Below are 19,294 nucleotides of genomic sequence, written 5' to 3'. Positions count from 1 at the left end.
CGATGAAATTGGAGCACCTATTAGACAAGGTTAACAGAAGTTGATTGGAACAGAATGTGGGCCTGTTTGGCTCACGGCTCTTAAAGGGGTCATCGGATGCAAAGTTCACTTTTACATGTTGTTTGAACATAAATGTGTGTTGGCAGTGTGTGTACACAAACCAAGTGGTTTTTATTTAATCTGTAAAAATAATTTCCCCCTTTTCAAAATAAGCCATTCTCAGCATCTTGTCTGTGACATCACACCGACAGAGGCCGCTCCCATGATAGTTGATTGACACGGCCGTCTTACCTTAGACCCACCCTGATGAGCTGTAACAGTCCGATTGCCATTGTTTCGATGCTGGAACAGTGACACAGTTTTTCACACATATGCACGATATTCGTATCATATGATAGAATTTCTCATTCCGAACAACTTTGCCTCTGGAACCACTGCTGTCAATCAAACCGTTTGTTAAGTGTTTGAGAAAATATAGAAAACCTACTTTTGTGAACTAGTCCTAGGTTTTTCGCTCAATCTGGGAAAAAAACACTGCAGTGCAATTCGCTGGACTCTCTAGGTAATTCTCAAAAAAAAAAAAAAAAAAAAAAAAGAAATGTACCCTTTTGGCAAGCTAAAACGAGGTCATTTAGAAAAGCAGCCTATCCAAATATACCCAAAAGCCTATAAAGCCTAAACCAAACCTAGTGAGCACATGCGACAGGTGATTTTAAACAAGCATGCAAAGTTTTAGGGAGATTGGACCATAGCTGGTGCTATAACACCCATTAGCATTAAAAAGCATAATTTGTCTATGGTTAATGACCTGAATTTGCTTTTTTATATGTACTTATTTGCGCTTGAACCCTGGTAATCGATGTTTGCAGCTATATTTAATACTTTTTCAGTCTTTATTTTGCATAGCCTATTTATTTTAATACAGTTATATCTCATTTTTAAAAGTGATAAAGTATGTATGATACCTTACATTAAAATTTAGATTAAATGTGACCAAATGCAGCAACATAATGAATGCTATTGTGCATGGAAGTGGGAGGGTTTTTTTATTTTAATGTATTTTATTTTATTAATTTTTTTTTTTTTATTTTATTGAAATGTATAAGTGTGTACTGGTATTCACTACATTATGGGGACCAAATGTCCCCACAAGTAAAGTAGTACTACTAAATGTTGACCTTGTGGGGAGATTTTTTGGTCCCCCTGTGGAAACAAGCTTATAAATAATACAGAATGTTTCCTGTGAGGGGCAGGTTTAGGGGTAAGGTTATAGTAAAAGGATAGAAAATACACTTTGTACAGTATAAAAAACATTACGCCAATGAAATGTCCCCGTAAAACATGCAACCCGACCTCACTCATACAAATTTGTATGATTTTTGCTAAATCATACGTATTCTACAAGTTTCCTAATTTGTATGAATTTGCACGAATGACCTACCCCTAACCCTGCTCCTAAACCTACCTGTCACTGGGGTCTAGACAAATCATATAAAATTGTACGAGTAAGGGCATATGAATTCATACGAATTTGCCACATCGTAAAATACGTACGAAATGGTCGTGAGATAGCGTTGAAACATGGAAAACCAACATATGTTATTATTGTTAACATTCTAAACGTTTTTTATTACTTAAAATAAACATTTGCTCAAATAAAATAAAATAATGTCAATGTACTTCAGCTATTTGCCAACATTTCTCATTTTCATTTAGTTCAAGTACTAAAATAACCAAAAAACTAACCAGAACTAAACCTATATAGAAAAAGGAAAAAGAAATCTAATAAAAATGACAAAATAAACAACAAAATGACTAAAAATGTAACTAAAAATAAAATGAAAACAGAAAATAGTGTGCGACATGTGGCCAAGTACGATGTTCCATACACACACACACGGAGCAGTAGGCAGCCTTTTTTTTTTTTTTTTTTGCTTCAGCGCCCAGGGAGTTGGGTGTTCGGTACCTTGCTCAAGGGTCTCACCTCAGTTGTGCCATAGAAGGTGGAAGAGAGCACTGAACATTCACTCCCCCCACCTACAATCCCCCCGCCGGTACTGAGACTTGAACCCATGACCTTTGCCCCTTTAATAAATAAATAAATAAATAAAAGCTAACTCTAAATATTATCGAAACTATAATAGTATATAAAAACTCTGTGTATCCACCCATTTTCCTTGAGCTCTTTAATTATACACACACCACTGGCTGGTGGTGCTGCAGGGCTCCTGTGTTTGTGTTATCTGCGCTATAGTGAGAGCTGCTGGGATGGTGTCTCCATTCACTGTTTAGTTTTTCTCCACCAAGTTCGCTGATTCAATTAGACTAGTGTTACTGCAAAAAAGAGGAAAAGATAACAGTTATAGAGTTACTCGTTGAGTTTAAATTTCCTTTATTAGTTTCTCAGCTCTAATTAAGCTTTGAGTCCTAAAGATGGCCAGTGAAACAGATATGGATGTCTAATAAGCTTACACTGTCTCCCTCTCAGTTTACAAGCCTCTTTTTCAATGAAGATCTGCCCTCGGTGTCAGCTGAGAAGACGACACAATACGGACGAATATGGCAGCGTTCCAGTGAAACCCTCTTCAGAAATCTTTCCACTCACTTTCCTCCTAAACTACTCGAGATTACACTGTAAAAAAAAAAAAAAAAAAAATCTTATTCAGCATTTTTGTCTCATTTTTCTTCTTTTAAGCATAAACATAATAAATTTCCTTACACTTATGTTTAAAAAAAAATCCCAATGGGGTTACAAAAATATTGCAATAGAGCTCTAAAGCAGCATCTTAAGTTTTGCTTCTCAAATAAATTTAGACCGTTTTAATGTAAAACAAGATCAAAATATCCATTAAAGTATGTTTGCAATGAATAAAGTTCACTTGAGGGATGTAATGGGCTTCAAATATCTACAAACACAGTCTATCTGCTTGATATTTGCTCTGTGATGGTGACAGAACATTTGCTCTGTGACTCTTACCTACAGTGTGTGTAACTAAATATGTCCGTTCTAGCAGCCAGCACCTCACACCATCACACGTACCTCCCATAAAAAATTAAAGGTTCTCACTTACACATAATGATGCAAATCGCTTTCTCATCAATAAATAGCCAAGATGAAAGGAGAGAGCAAGAGTGAGAAAGAGAGAGAGACGTAGAGATAAAGGTGGCCTATATCATTTAGATATAAATTCATTCAGCTTTCATACTGTATCATTCTAAAAGAGTATGGCTATGCTATGAATAGAATAATAAGAGTTTTTATGCTATTCCAAACATAGCCTACAAGTACTGTATTTAGTCAAACTATGTGTACTTATGGGAGGGAGCTGAAACTATAGGCAAATATTTGAGAAACAATTATGAAAGTATCTTTTACCAAGCCCTCCACCTCTACTTTTGAATAAATCTCAGAGATATGAATAAAGACCTCTGATAAATATAGGTACCTGCAACCTTGCGTAAAAGCAAGCCATAAAAAGACACTTAGTGGGACTCAGTGGGATGGGTTTGCAACGTGGTCATATAAAATAAGAAAGAAAAAAAGGACATGTCAAATTGGTCATAAATACAGTAAAGAAATTTCTGGTTTTAAAAAATCCGGTCCCACTTTATATTAGGTGGCCTTAACTACTATATACTTACATTTAAATTAATCATTTGGTACAATGCACTTATTGTGTACGTACATGTTTTTACATTGTACTTATATTTTTAAAAATACCTATATGTAATTACATCTGTAATTAATTTCTGTAACTACATTTATATAACTGTTGACCCATTCCTTACACCTTAACCCACCCTTAAACCTACCCATACCACCAAACCTGTCCCTAACCTTACCCGTATCCCACCTCAATAGAAGCAAAGTGTTTTGCAATACAATATGACAACAATAAGTACATAAGGCCACCTAATATAAAGTGCGACCAAAAATTCTGTCATCAAGATTTCCACAGAAATATTACACAGCACAACTGTTTTCAACTTTAATAATAGTAAAAAAAAAAAAAAAAAAAAAAAATTGCACAAAATTAACATATTAGAATGATTTCTGAAGAATCACTTGATGCTGTAGACCAGGGATGGGCAACTTCGGTCCTGGAGGGCCAAGTTTAGCTCCAACCTTAATTAAACACACCTGAATAAACTTATCAATGTCTTCTAGATCACTAGAAAGCTACAGGCAGATATATTTGATTAGATCTGGAGCTAAACTCTGCAGAACAGTGCAGAAAGTTGCCCATCCCTGGTGTAGATTGTAGTAATGATGCTGAAATTGCAGCTTTGTATCACAGGAACAAATTACATTTTGAAATATATTCAGATAGAAAACTGTTATTTTAAACTGTAATAATATTTCAAAATACTACCTTTATTTATAAAGCGCTTTTTACAATACAGATTGTGTCAAAGCAGCTTTACAGTATTAAATGGGAAAACAGTGTGTTGATAATGCAAGAGGACAGTACATCATTGATTCAGTGATATCATTGTCCATTGGGGTGCCAGTTCTTCTCTGGCCTGATGAATTTATTCCAGGCGTCAGCACAAGTCAAGTTAAGCAAATTAATGGGGATTTGTCTCTGTGGCTCATCTAGTTGACATGGTCTCCGCTGACAATCAAGGCTGTCGAGGTCATCTCTAGGTGCTGATCCACCATCTGAACTGGATACAGACTGGATCAAGGTGGCTACGGTGACCTCAGAATAAGAACGAAACAGACTAATGCTAGCGTAGATACCATTCTTCTTACGATGTAATAAGTACATTGGGTGTTATGGGAAGTGTTTCCAGTTCCGGTTGACCTAATTAATGCAGCCTAACAATCCTTTAATGGATTTGAATTATAGAAACGTGATAGTGTGTTATGCATATGTCAGATGGGTCTTTAATCTAGATTTAAACTGACAGAGTCTGCCTTCGGAACAACACTAGGTAGATTGGTCCAGAGTTTAGGAAATAAGAAAAGGATCTGCCGCCTAGAGTTAATTTTGATATGCTAGGTATTATAAAATGCTAAAATGAGTTTTGAGAATGCAGGAGACGTGAAGGACTATAATACAATGAGAGCTTGTTTAAGTACTGAGGTGCTAAACCATTCAGGGCTAACCGGTCTAATGTTGTTATTCTTCCTGGTTCTAGTAAGTACTTTAGCTGCTGCATTTTAAATATTAGTATTTTTACTGTAAGGAAATAAATGCAGCCTTGTTGAGTGTAAGCAGTGGTCCCAATTTGTATTATATTTTAATATAATATATTACTTATATTTTAATTAATAATTTGGTACAATGCACTTTTTGTGTACATACATGTTTTTACACTGCACTTACATTTTACAAAATGCATTCCTGCTTGTAATTACGTCCGTAATTACTTTCTGTAAGTACTTTTAGAATTGCACTCTTGACCCATCCCTTACACCATAACCTACCGTTAAATCTACCCATATCACCTAACCTGTCCCTAACCTTACCCGTATCCCACATTAATATTAGCAAAAGTGTTTTGCAATACAATATAAACACAATAAGCACATTGTACTTATTTTTTTAATGTAAGTAGTTAATTCCACCTGCTGACCCTAAACTTGTGAATGGTAGTGTACTTAGACAACTTTCTTCCAAGACTGTTCCAGGAAGATTACACTCATAATCTCATGATGTACCTCATTCATGATGACCAACGTTCCAAGTTCTGTCACTGATCTTACACTTTGTTTTAAAAGACATTTAATTTGTAGTAGTATTATCATTTTGATGCCACTGAGACAATGAGAACAAAACTTGAACTGAATTGAACTAGATAATGACACTATTGTCTTCTCTTTTATAGCTGAATTTAATTTGTTCATAATTGATGAATTTTGCATTGATGAACATTGACACTGTTATTGACTTGAGCTGCTTTATTCAGTAGAGCTGCTAACAACTAAATTGAACTTGTTTTCTAATGAACAAGCTATATGCAGTAATTAAACTGAACAGAATCAGCACTGAACTGACTGGAGCTGAATAATGACACTATTGTCTGGCTACATTTCCTTTACAGCAGAATTTGGATTTGCTTCACTGATTTTGTTACTCTACTGTTAAATACTGTGAAGATGCTTTGAAACAATCTGTATTGTATAAAGCTCTATAAAAAATAAAGGTGAATTGACTTGGCAGAAGTTAGTCATATAATTAGGCACATGCCTAGCTCATGGTTCTTGGCCATGGCTCATGGCAAAAAATCTAAGCACTGTAAAAAACTGTAAAAAGTGTGCAGCCCTGATGTACTGATAGTTTGAGCAACTTTACAGAACATCCATACACCACAATGTGCATATCTATAGCTTGTGGCACACTCATTTTCCATTTAGTCTTGTTTGCGTCCTATCTCTCCTTCCTTTCTTCTAACTTTGTCTGCGGCTTGGACTATGAGTAACGGCTCACTGGCCGTCTGAAAGTTAGTCACCTCCACGACACCACTTCCTCTCGCTGCAGAAAAAGGGAAGCCTTTTCTTCCTCTGCCTCGGCTTCTCCTTTTGCTGCAGTCTAGACCCCAATAAACAATGCCTTCTCCAGAAATTCTTTAATATGGGAGCAGCAGATCAAAGAGCGTAGTGTAACATGAGTCCACGGACAGCGGGTAAACAGGCACGCGCGTTCAATGCCGCTCTTTATGCTGGAGGAGAGAGAGAAGGCATGACTGGGAGGAAGACTTCAAAGTGACACGCCTCTGTCTTCACTGGCCCATTAAAAGCCAGTCGGGGGAAGGGGGGTGCTTGATTTCACATGAGATGTGTAAGGTGCCGTCACAAAGATGCTTTTTAGCATATGCAGTGGGAATAGTGAGAGTCTGTGGGAGGGAGAGAGCGTGGGCCTGTGTTATTGCTGATGGTGCTGTTACATTTCGGGAATGCTGCAAAGATCATTCATAAAGGAAATGTGGTGAGCGAGAGAGAAGAGAACCATCTGAGAAATAGAAAGAGAGAGAGATTAGGATGGAAAACCCCTAAATTACCCAGTCACAATAGGATGTTCAACCACGCGATAAATTAGGAGTGCGTTTCCCTTACGACATCGCAACTCACTGCGTAAACACCGTATAGTACGGTGCATCGTTGGAAAAATATATAATAACTAGCTAGTCAAAACAATTTCGTGAAAACATAGTAACATTCTGTCGTAATTACTGAAAAATCCTGTGTCAATGGGTATGGATGTATACTGACCTAATTTTCTCAAATCACGTGTGTTTTCTATCACCGGTCACACTTTACAGCAGTTTGGGGACCAATTCTCACTATTAACTAACTATTAACTGCAACTTTTGCCTCAGTAAACTCCTAATTTGCTGCTTATTAATTAGTTAGCAAGGTAGTTGTTAAGGCAAGGTATGGAGTAGGATTAAGGGATCTAAAAATGGTCTTGCAGAATAAGACATTATTATGTGCTTTATACATACTAATTAACAGCCAACATGCTAGTGAAATGCATGCTAATAAGCAACTAGTTAATCGTGAGAACTGGTCTCTAAATTAAAGTGTTACCCTGTCAGCTATCTTTAACCAGAACTTGTAATGCCAAATGTGCAAATAAATCCCTCTTTTGACCTAGTTGCTCAAATGGGTCTTCAAACAGTTCGCACAGACATTGAATGCACATGCACAAAATAGTAATGGGATATTTTTTAAGACAGAAAACAAAAAATGCACTGGATAAGAGGCACATGAACAGTGCCTTGTAGAAGTATTCATACCCCTTCATTTTGTCACATTTTTATGTTGCTGTCTTATGTTAAACAGCTTTAAACTATTTTTTCCCACACCAATCTACACTCCGTACACCATAATGGCAAAGCAAAAGAGCTCAGAATCAGGACTGCATCAAGCCACACATCTGTGGAAGAGTTCAGAAAAAATTCTGCTGCATTGAAGGTTCACAGAAGCATGTAGTCTCCATTACCCTAATGAAAGAGGTTTGAAACAACCAGGACTCTTCCTAGAGCTGGCCTCCTGGCCAAACTGAGCAACTGATGGAGAAAGGCTTTTGGTTAGAGTGGTGACCAAGAACCTGAAAGTCACTCTAGCTGAGCACCATGATCATATGTGGAGATAGGAGAAACCTACAAAAAGACAAATATCACTGCAACGCTCCACGGATCTGGCGGTGTGGCAAGACTTAGTCTTCTCCTCAGTGAAGACACATGAAAACACACTTGGAATTTGCAAAACAGCACTTAAAGGACGCTCAGACTTTGAGAAATAAGATTCTCTGGTCTGAAGAACCTCAATTCCAAGCATCATGTTTGAAGGAATTCAGGCACTGCTCATCACCTTCAGAGTAGCATCCCTCTAGTAAAGTGTGGTGGTAGCAGCCAGAGTAGAAGAAAAGCTCAGTGCACCAAAATATAGAGATAGCCTTAATGAAAACCCATTCCAGAGCATTCAGAAACTCAGACTTTGCAGAAGGTTCACTTTCCAACAGGACAATGAGCCTAAGCACACAGCAAGAGTGTCTTATAGACAACTCTGTGAATGTCCTTGAATGGCTCAGCCTGGGTTTGAACCCAATCAAACATTTCTGGAGGAACCTGAAAATGTGCATTTGCCCCCATCCAAGCTGATATAGCTTGAGAGGTGAAGAGATGAGGAGAAGAATGGCAGATAATTGCCAGATGCTGATGTGCAAAGGTTCTGAGTTCTGAGTTTGGGGCATGAACACTTATGCAATGTTCTTATTTCAGGTTTTTTATTTTTAATAAATTTACAAAGTTGTGACAATTTTGTTTTTGCTTTGTCATTATAGTGTATAGAATGCAGATTTATGTGGGAAAAAAGTAATTTAAAGCAGTTTAACTTAAGGCAGCAACATAACAAAATGTGAAAAAAAATGAAGGGGTATGAATAATTTTGCAAAGCACTGTAACTACAAGCCACTGTTTGAAACAAGACATTACTTTTGTTTGTCATCTTTCATCTTTCTTGCCAACCGTGAAACAGCTCTTTATTGTGTGTGCAACTTGTAAACATTTGTGTGCTGAAGGTATTAAAAAAGTATCAAATTATGGGCATACTTTTTTGGGAATGGGTCTGTGCCAAGTGCTGATGAAATGCTAGAAACACTCCTGGTTTCAGCCACACAAGTAGAAATTCCACTCAAAATTCTGATTCTGAGATATATATTGAGACCAAAAAGGCTTGGGAGTGAACTCTTTTGACTCTGGTGGGAAAGCAACTACCAAGCAGTGGCCTAGCGACCATCCAGAACACCTTAGCAGCTGCACAGCAATGGGCTAAAAGCAATCCTGAACACTACAGAAACCAGAGAGCTGTCTTCATTCATCTCAGCAGTAGGTCTTAGACTGCCGCGTGACACCCTCAGAACCTGCAATATGCTTTCTGCCATCTTTGCTCATGAGCACATTTGTTTTGAGCCAATCACCTGAGCTATAAATGCCACAAGAATGCACACTGTCCCAAGTCCTTCACTAGCAGCTACGCCTTTGATGTATGAGCTGCCATCAAAGACAGCAGGAGAAAATATCCATTTCACACTTTTAATAGCCCTCCGTATTTAAAGGAAAAGTCTACTTCCAGAACAAAAAATTACAGATAATGTACTCACCTCCTTGTCATCCAAGATGTTCATGTCTTTCTTTCTTCGGACGTAAAGGAATTATGTTTTTTGAGGGAAACCTATTATACTAAACACCTATTATCATAAAATATTCTTCTTATAAAATGTTTCTTCAGAGTGCACATTTTTGAATGCACATCAGCATGGGCATTGCTGTGCTTAAGCCCTGAACATTTTTACTATATCCAGCAAATATTTTATTTAATTAATATTATTTATATAAAATTTAGATTTTGCAACAGGTTTTTTCAGGGATTCGCCATGGTGACCAACGGAAAGCTGCTTGGTTTTGAAGTGACTTCTCTGTGAGCTGTGATTTATGCATTGCTTTTCTACTGACAATAGACAATGGCTCTTTTTTTCTCCACACCTTTATTTAGTGTACACCAGACTACAAAAAGCCTGAAGGGATAGACGTCTTGTGTTTTGAAGTTTGGCTGAAGCAAATTTGGGACCTTCGTTTGACATGTAACGCAACTGCGCTTGCGGTGACCCATTCCCTTCTCTCCGCCCAATGCTTGTCCTGTCTGTCAGCGCTCTACTGTCCTATCCTAACAAAGGGATAAGAGCCCATAAATGTAACTTATACTACATATACATAATGAAAATACCCTGCTATTGTATACTAAACTGGTACTAAATTGGAAACTAATTTTTACTGAATGCACTTTAATTGTGTGGAATTAGTGCTGAAGTCCAATTAAAAATATACTTAAGTATATTTGATTGTGATAAAGTGCAACTATTGCAAGTATACTTGATAATATTTTGCATTTAAAGACTGATATTATTTAAAGATCATACAATCCTCATCAATAGTGACATTAAAACATATTTTAGGCTTAATATTAAGAAATGTGCATTGTGCACAAATAGTACTCCAAATAAAGTTTAATTACAATGTTTAGCCATCCGAAGTTCCCCTTGGTAGTGTTATGAAAACCTCTAGTGGGCCCCAATGCCCTGGTTGAGAACCGCTGATCTGTACAATAGATCAGTGGTCTCCAAACTCAGCCCTGGAGGACTGGTGTCCTGTAGAGTTTAGCTCCAACCCTAACTGAACGCGCCTGAACCAGCTAATAAAGGTCTTATTAGGGATGCTAGAAACTTCCAGGCAGGTGTGTTGAGGCAAGTTGGTGCTAAACTCTAGAGGACACCGGTCCTCCAGGACCTAGTTTGGAGACAGTGTATTCAAAATATTTATAACATTTATTCAAAAGATGGCTCTATATGCATCCACAGAGTTCTTTTCTAGGCCTGAATAACCACTGACTTTAGCCTCCAGAATTATGTAGTTATGGCATCTACCAGCAGGGGCCCTGTGCCCATACTGATCAGCCATACCTTGGCCAAATCCCAACTTTAAGTCGGCATCCCTGTGCCCTGCTTTGTGGGAACTTTGGAGAAAGCAGAGCAACTGTGTTTTTATAATTTGACCATTTGGATCACACTTGGTGAAATTTTCTCTTTATTTGGAATTTTGGAATTTGGATTGGAATAAAAATCATGCTGCACTTTTTTTCCTCAGTGCTGAAAAGTGTTTAATTTTTGGAGAGAAATAGCACAGACACCGAACAAGGATGAAACTTTCTAATGATAGAAGTACAATGGACTATCCAATTGTTTAACAACATAGTGCTTGTTCAGCTGATAAAACGTTTTTCATAAAATTTTTAAAAGTTAAATTAAGAAAATTAAATGATTTAAGATTTTTATATAGTGCCTGCCACTGTAAAGATTGTAAATCCATTCTTCATAGCCTCGTTTTCATTGGTGTTTAAGTTCAATATGACATGTAGAGTGATTAAAGGGGTCATGAACTGCCTTTGTTTTTTGAGGTCCATAATGTTATAAAGACTTCTATATCAAAAAACATCCTAATTTAAAAGTAATAGGCTATTTTCTGTCCTGTTTTTAAACACGCTCTGTATGAAAAGGCATGGCAGATTGTGGATTCAGAAGTAAATGCCCACAACTATGATTGGCTAACAGCGTACATACCTTCATTCCTCATAGATGGATGCCGTGGTGATTTAAGTTTGAAACACATAAATAAATCAATACATATCAAACAATCTGTAAGAAGAGACAAAGCAAGAGTGACCACGTAATGAAAACAGTTACACTTTTGTTATGACATCACTGTCGGATCCAATATAGTCAGCACAGCATTGTCTTTTATTTTCAATCTTTTTGAAAATCCTGCATTGGATTGTAGCTCCCATTACTGACGTAACCTTGGTTCCCTGAGATAAGGAAATAAACGTTGCATCACTGACGCTATAGTTAATTGTAAACATATCCACTGTAAAATGTAAAGTAAACAAAGGACCGATTACTGGTCTGGAACGTCATTAAAAATAAAGTTCATCCACTCTTTCCAAACATTGGGATCAGAAGGGAGGCAATGCAAAGACTGTTTTTTCAACAGATTGGCACTGCCTTCAGTATAAGCTGTTTTTAGATCAACTACAAAGTTTTGAGTGCAGTAGCATACATTTAAAACCACATAGCAATGCCTTGAGAGCCACTTACAACCTTATAGCAAGTGTCTAAAGATGCAGTCACATTAGCAAAATTTGGCTGGCAAAAAGTTCCATTGTCTATCGTCAAAAGTATAACGATGTATGAAGCACAGTTCACAAAGAATTTACTTTCAAGCCAAACTGCTTTTTTGTGGTCAATGAGGCGTGTCGGCACGACCGACTTGAACTCATTGAGAAATCTGTGTAGGGAAATCTTACTCTCTCACGCAAAATTCCCATTCACGTGGACTCCTATTAAAAGTGATAATTCGCCAAACAATGGTAAATGTGACTGCACCTTAAGGTGACATGCACAAGCATGCACAACTCAGAATATCTTGTAAAACAAGAATAATGCGATCAAATTTATTCTCTGTTGTTCTGTTTATTAAATTATTTTATTTATTAATCCTACTCAAAATGGTAATTTTGGGAAGACATGCTGAAAAGTCATAAATCTGTTGGCTCTTTTGCCCCTCCTTTCTCTTCCCGTTACATTCGGTGTCTTTTTGCCAGTTGCTTGTGTCTTGTCACCATGAGGGTTCAGGTTTCCTCTGTTTCACCGTGTTACAGTGACATTCACTTGATATTTGTGGCTTAGTGCTTATACAGGCCTTGGTGCCTTCTGTGCTGGATTAGGGGCCGGTTGTCAGACACACGTCTTGGCATAACACAGGGGCCAGCGTGTGGGGTCACAGGAGCAGTTTAGGTTGCTGTACGCTCTGTAAGGCCAGGTGTCACTGAAAATCCCAACACCGCAGTAGGGATCATGCTGTCATGTGTTTAGACAGAGGCCGGAACAGCCATGTCCAAAATGCGAGGAAGCCGAGGGGTAAGTGTCTTGATCACTCCCTGACCCCTAAAACTACTGCCATGGTCAGCTGTTAAAGGAGGAACTATGTTTTTTTAAAGGCAGTGGAGCGTCTCTGGTGTCTAAACAGGTCTTGTTTAGTGGGTGTTCTGGCATTAGCACCTACGGCCTCTGAGAGTCTGTATTTTTAAGTTATGACAGCTAGAAAACATACACAGCTTTAATAATGTATTGCTATAGCAGCTTTAAATATAAACATACAGAGTTCAAAGTGGTCTTGCGAATTGGAAATCGGTTTTATTGAGGAAAGTGTAAATGATGGCCGCTCCACGTGTTCCCTATGTGGTCTGTTTACGATTCAACAAACACAGGGCCACATTTGCAAATGATAAATGTCCTTTTTGCTCATCTTTGTTTGTGCTTATGGTAAAAGTATCTGGGGGGTGTATGAACTGTTAATATTTTTAGAGTGATTGAGGTGCATACTTTTTCTTCTTATGAACTCAGGTTGGCATGCTGTGTACAAGAGTGCAGTTTTAGCCTTGGGGAACGCAGCCGTAAGTCTTAATGCGTGTGCGTGCTGCAGTTTTAGCCTGCGGGGTTAAAGAGACAGGAGAGAACAGGTGTTTCTCATGTTTGAGTGAAGAGTTCTTAGCGCTAAACAAAAGGGAAAGTAACATCGTAACAGCACATGAGAACATCTGGCAGGAATTATTCTGTCAAATACTTCTGTACTGCATAAGAATGTGGCATTTTGAGCTTTCTGTAAGGCATCTTATAAGGCTAGCATTCTACCACTTGGAATGGCCTTCATGTCAGGAGTGTGTCTATGATGAATATAAATGCTGTCTAGGAAGGCAGCTCACTAGAATTTGAACCATTTTACTATAAAAATTAAGGATAGTTTACATGAAAAATGAAAATTCTATCATTATTTATTCACTTTCATATCAGTCCCATACAAACCTGTAAACCTTGGTCACTGTGCATACATAGAGCATGTGGAATATGGTAAATGGAAGTACAGTCATGCTTGCTCGACATGCAACAACAAACCTCTTTGGTTACTGTGCATCAAACAAGCACGTTTGAGCTTCTGTTGTTTAAATTATTGAAATTACTCAAATGGATTACTTTTACAATCAGCATTAGTTGATTGAAGTTGAAGCATTAAAGTTTTGGTTGCATGGGTTGCTTTGGTTGCATATATATAACCCCTAGTAAAAAGTAATAGATTTAAGATTCATTTATTTTAGTTCAAGTTATTATAGTTCAAGTCTATTAAAATAGTTACTGACATATCGCTCGAGGCTTACTGATATAAAAATTGTAATTAAACCTTATTTGGAGTACTACTTGTGCACAATGTACATTTTTTTTTCAATATTAAGCCTAAAATATGTTTTAATGTCACATCAGTTCTTAAATACAAAATATTTAAAGTGTACCTAAAGTATACTTGTAATAGTTCCACTTTAGCACAAATATACTTAAGTATATGTTTAGTTGGACTTCAGCACTACTTCTGCACAGGTAAAGTGCATTAAAGGAGAAGTCCACTTCCAGAACAACAATTTACAAATAATTTACTCACCCCCTTGTCATCCAAGATGTTCATGTCTTTCTGTCTTCAGGAAAGCATTTCAGGATTTATAATGGACTTGATTGGTGCCCCAATTTTGAACTTCCAAAATGTAGTTTAAATGCAACTTTAAAGGGCTCTAAATGATCCCAGCCGAGGAAGAAGGGTCTTATCTAGCGAAACAATCAGTCATTTTTTTTTTTCGAAAAACGATCACGATGCTTCACGATGCTACGAATTAGTGATGGGTCGTTCTCGAACAATTCGTTCATTTTGAACGAATGTTTAATGTGACTCAGGAAGAACAAGTCGTCTCGGGAGTGATTAGTTCAGTCGCACATGCGCAACATCCTGTTAGGTTCTGTATTGGAATTAGTTCGCCTGTTTTGAGTCTTCAGGTTTTTCGAGTCGTTCGTTCATCTTATGGGGCTGTCACGTGGTGAACGAACAACTCAAATCCAAAAACTTGTCAGATAAGAGGTGGTGTGCTAATCATAGAGTAAAGACCCAGGTAAACAATGAATTAATCTTTTCTGTTTCTTATAGCATTATAGTTTTGTCTTGTTTGTAGTGTGATCAACATTTGTGTAAGCAGTAGATGTGTTAGGGAACATGTAACATTTTAATTATATTTTGCTAAAATTAACGAAATTAACTTAACTTAAATGACTCAAAAAAAGATTTGGTCACTTTGCTGAACGAGACTCAAAGGTCCAAGTCAGTAAAATGATCCAAACTTCCCATCAGTACTACGAATCACGTCTAAATTCATTGTCTGTGTATTCCGGCTAAAAAAGGTAGAGTATGGTGAAAAACTCCATCTTATTTTTTTCCTACAACTTCAGAATCGTCCGACATTGTTGTACCTTTTTGTCTGTAAAGAGCGTTTGACTTACTTGCACTTTCTTAATCTTTGCATGTTCGCTTTGTAAACACTGGGTCTGTAGTTCCACCTACGTTCGGTGTGACCTTTCGACATTATTCAATGGTACGTGTACGCGCTTCCCAGAACCTGTGCTACATGAGTTTTTGTGCTTAAAAAGTACACAAATTTTTATTTTCCAAAAAAAATGACAGATCATTTCGCTAGATAAGACCCATCTTCCTCGGCTGGGATCATTTAGAGCCCTTTGAAGCTGTATTTACATTTTGGTGTTCAAAATCGGGGCACCAATGCAGTCCATTATATGAAGAAAAATCCTGAAATGCTTTCCTCAAAAACCATAATTTCTTTACGACTGAAGACAGAAAGACATGAACATCTTGGATGACAAGGGGGTAAGTAAATTATTTGTAAATTGTTGTTCTGGAAGTGGACTTCTCCTTTAAGTATAAAATCAGTTGTTCCAATTTAGCAGACTTTAGGTGTACCAGTTTAGTATACTAAAAGCACAATTGCAGGGTATTTTTATTAAGTACATAATATGTAAATATATTTGTAGTACACTTCAATGTATTGTAAATACATTTTAGTATATTTATTTTTCACTAGGGTGTATATATATATATATATATATATATGGGTGAGAGTAAGTAAATGATAACGTTTTTCATTTTAGGTTAACTGTCTCTTTAACCTAATAAAAGAAACACATATAAAGATTAATTTTACATTTTATATTTGACTGATTTCTTATTTTCTTATTCTTATTTTCAGATGATCAATATATTAAATATTAAATACTCTGCCCATGTGGATTCTCCAATCCCCTGTCCTCAAATGAAGGCTGTGTTCTTCAGATACAATCCAAGTGTGTAGTGTGTTGTGTAACGGTGCCCTGCTAGTGTCCTGTTTACACAGTGGGACACAAGCGCTCGTAAATAAGGAGAAGTGGCCGTGCGAGATGAAAGCTGCAGTCTGTTGTCTATTCCCTGCCAACCTCTTATTAAAAGCCTTTTACATGTAAACAGTCCAGCTTGTAAAACACAAAGCATTCCCCTGCCTTTTAATTTTACCTGTTTTCCCCTCATACTCACTTATTTGCTTTTGTTCTTTCCTGATATTTGTAATGTTTGCTCATGGTAAGGTGCGGGAGGCCCATGCTGCTTTGCGAGTTCAAAAAGGTTTTTAGACACTAAAAAAAACCATGTGCATAGATAATTAAACATCCTGTTGAGTATAAATTATGTTTTGTGAGAAGTTTCTTCTGCCATCTGATAGTCATCTGACAAATTTGCTAAGAAAATCACTGATACTTGGTGAACAGGTTTTTGAATGTAAAGAAAATAAACTGTTTTGCATCTTGACATTTTCACATGGTAAAAGTGGTATGGGAAGTATCGTTTTTCCTCAGCTTTATGCAAAAGAGCCTTCTGCTACTGTCGAATATCAAAAAGAAATTATGAATAATTTTAATGGCACTGAATATAATCATGTGATAATGATCTATCTTGTTTCTTGAGTTTCTGGCAGCAGACAAGACAAACTTGTGTGCAAAGAAAGGAAAATTTCAGTTATTTCTTTTTTAAATACACAAATTAATCTGTGAAAGAAAGTCTGCAAGATGAGTTGTCAAATATTTGTATCCCATAATTCTTATACCATCAATTCATACTTTACATCCATTCACCCTCTTAGTCAATACCTAACCATTAATTCTTTATTTAGTTCATTCATGGTTCTCTGTGACTTAGGGATAAACATGGATGACTTTTCTTTCTTTTTTAATTGTTTTGTTACACAGTGAATGTCAATGGGGTCAAAATCCACATTTAATCCTGCTTACTTTCATTGCTTGGACAAAAAACACAAATATATATCAACCTTCTTCTGTCTCGCACCAAATTTTATGTGTTCCACAAAAACTACAGGTTTGAAATTACATAAGGTCAAGTAAATGATAAGTAAATTACAGAATTAGTATTTCAGGGGGAATTTCTTTAACATTCCTTGTATCCTTTTTGTCAATGCGCACAATAGAGTAATAGGAAAAATTAGGGGGGTACTGCATGAACTTTTATTTACTTACTTTACATGTATTAAGCTAACCTCACAAGTACAAGCAATATGAATCTGTTGTTTTTACAGTTGAAGTCAAAAGTTTGCATAAACCTTGCAGAATCTGCAAAATGTTCATTATTTTACCAAAATAAGAGGAATCATACAAAATGCATGTTATTTTTTATTTAGTACTGATCTGAATAAGATATTTCACATAAAAGACATTTACATATAGTCCTCAACAGAAAATAATAGTTGAATTTCTATATTTCTTGATTTTTAGTACTGTTGCTATCTAAACGATCTACAGCGTTTTTTTGTTTTGTTTTGTTTTTGTTTTGTTTTTTTTTTGTTTTGTTTTTTTTTGTTCAGTGATAGTTGTTCATGAGTCCCTTGATTGTCCTGAACAGTTAAACTGCCTGTTCTTCAGAAAAATCCTTTAGGTCCCGCAAATTGTTTGTTTTTTCAGCATTTTTGTTTATTTGAACCCTTTCCAACAATGACTGTATGATTTTGAGATCCATCTTTTCACACTAGCTGGGTTTCCATCCAAAGTTGCGAATAGAACTTATGCGAAAAATTGGAATATCGCATAAAACATTTGCAAACAAGCAGCGTTTCCATCCAACGAGTCAAAGAGAACAAAATCGTCACTTCCTGATAAACTGGCACTAAATCACTAAGAAAAGTAGGAGAAGCCACTGAATATGGTAATTTTCATATCTAATACATTGCTTGCACCTCAGAGCGAGCAGATAAAACAAAATAAATACGGTAATTGCTTTCGGAAGTGGATGCCTGCTATTTGAGAACGTAGTCGTGTAAGACAGTTCTGGGAGGCAATTATACAGAAATACTTTGATGACAGACTTTGCTCGGGCATTTCAGAATGACCATAACCATATTTCAGATGCTGTGGAACGAGATCGGTCTTGTTTTGCCGTTCCATAGCGCAAAGTCACATGACTTTTTTGATGCGCATAGAGGGATTTATTCGACAAATACGATTCCATCTGCCATTATTCGCATTAAGCCTTTTTCGCACAAGTCAAAAACCACCTCAAGCGAACGTAAAATCTTTTTTGCGAATTAAGGGATTTTTATTTGAAATGTGGCGTTTCCATCCCTTGTTTCTAATGCGCTACTTCAAAATATGCATTAAAACAGAGTGATGGAAACTGGCTACTGAGGACAACTGAGGGACTCATATGCAACTATTACAGAAGGTTCAAACGCTCACTGATGCTTCAGAAGGAAACACAATACATTAAGAGCCAGGGGGTGAAAACTTTTTGAATTTGAAGATCAGGGTAACTTATTTTGTCTTCAGGTGAACATGTAAGTATCTTCTGTACTTCGGTTTAGGACAAACAAGAGACTCATGAACAACTATCACTAAATGAAAACAAACAAACAAAAAATACTGTGGATCATTCAGGTAACAACACAGTATTAAGAATCAAGCGTATGTAAACTTTTAAACAGGGTCATTTTTATAAATTCAACTATTATTTTCTCTTGTGGACTATATGTAAATGTCTTTTATGTGAAATATTTTATTCAGGTCAGTACTAAATACATTTTGTATGATCCCTCTTTTTTGGTAAAATAACATTTCGCAAATTCTGCAAGGTGTATGTAAACTAATGACTTCAACTGTATGTAAAACTAATCATAATGTTCACAACTTGAACCCTAGAAGAAAATGTATATCCTAAAGGGAGGTTTAGGTTTAGATGTAGCAAACTTCTGGAGACAAATTACTTAAGTAAACCTCCATGCATACCCACACACGCTATTAGGACTCAG

The sequence above is a fragment of the Labeo rohita genome, chromosome 16, assembly GCF_022985175.1.
Source record: "Labeo rohita strain BAU-BD-2019 chromosome 16, IGBB_LRoh.1.0, whole genome shotgun sequence".
Lineage (NCBI taxonomy): Eukaryota > Metazoa > Chordata > Actinopteri > Cypriniformes > Cyprinidae > Labeo > Labeo rohita.
The sequence above is the reverse complement of the archived record's forward strand: the minus strand, read 5'-3'. Positions refer to the sequence as shown.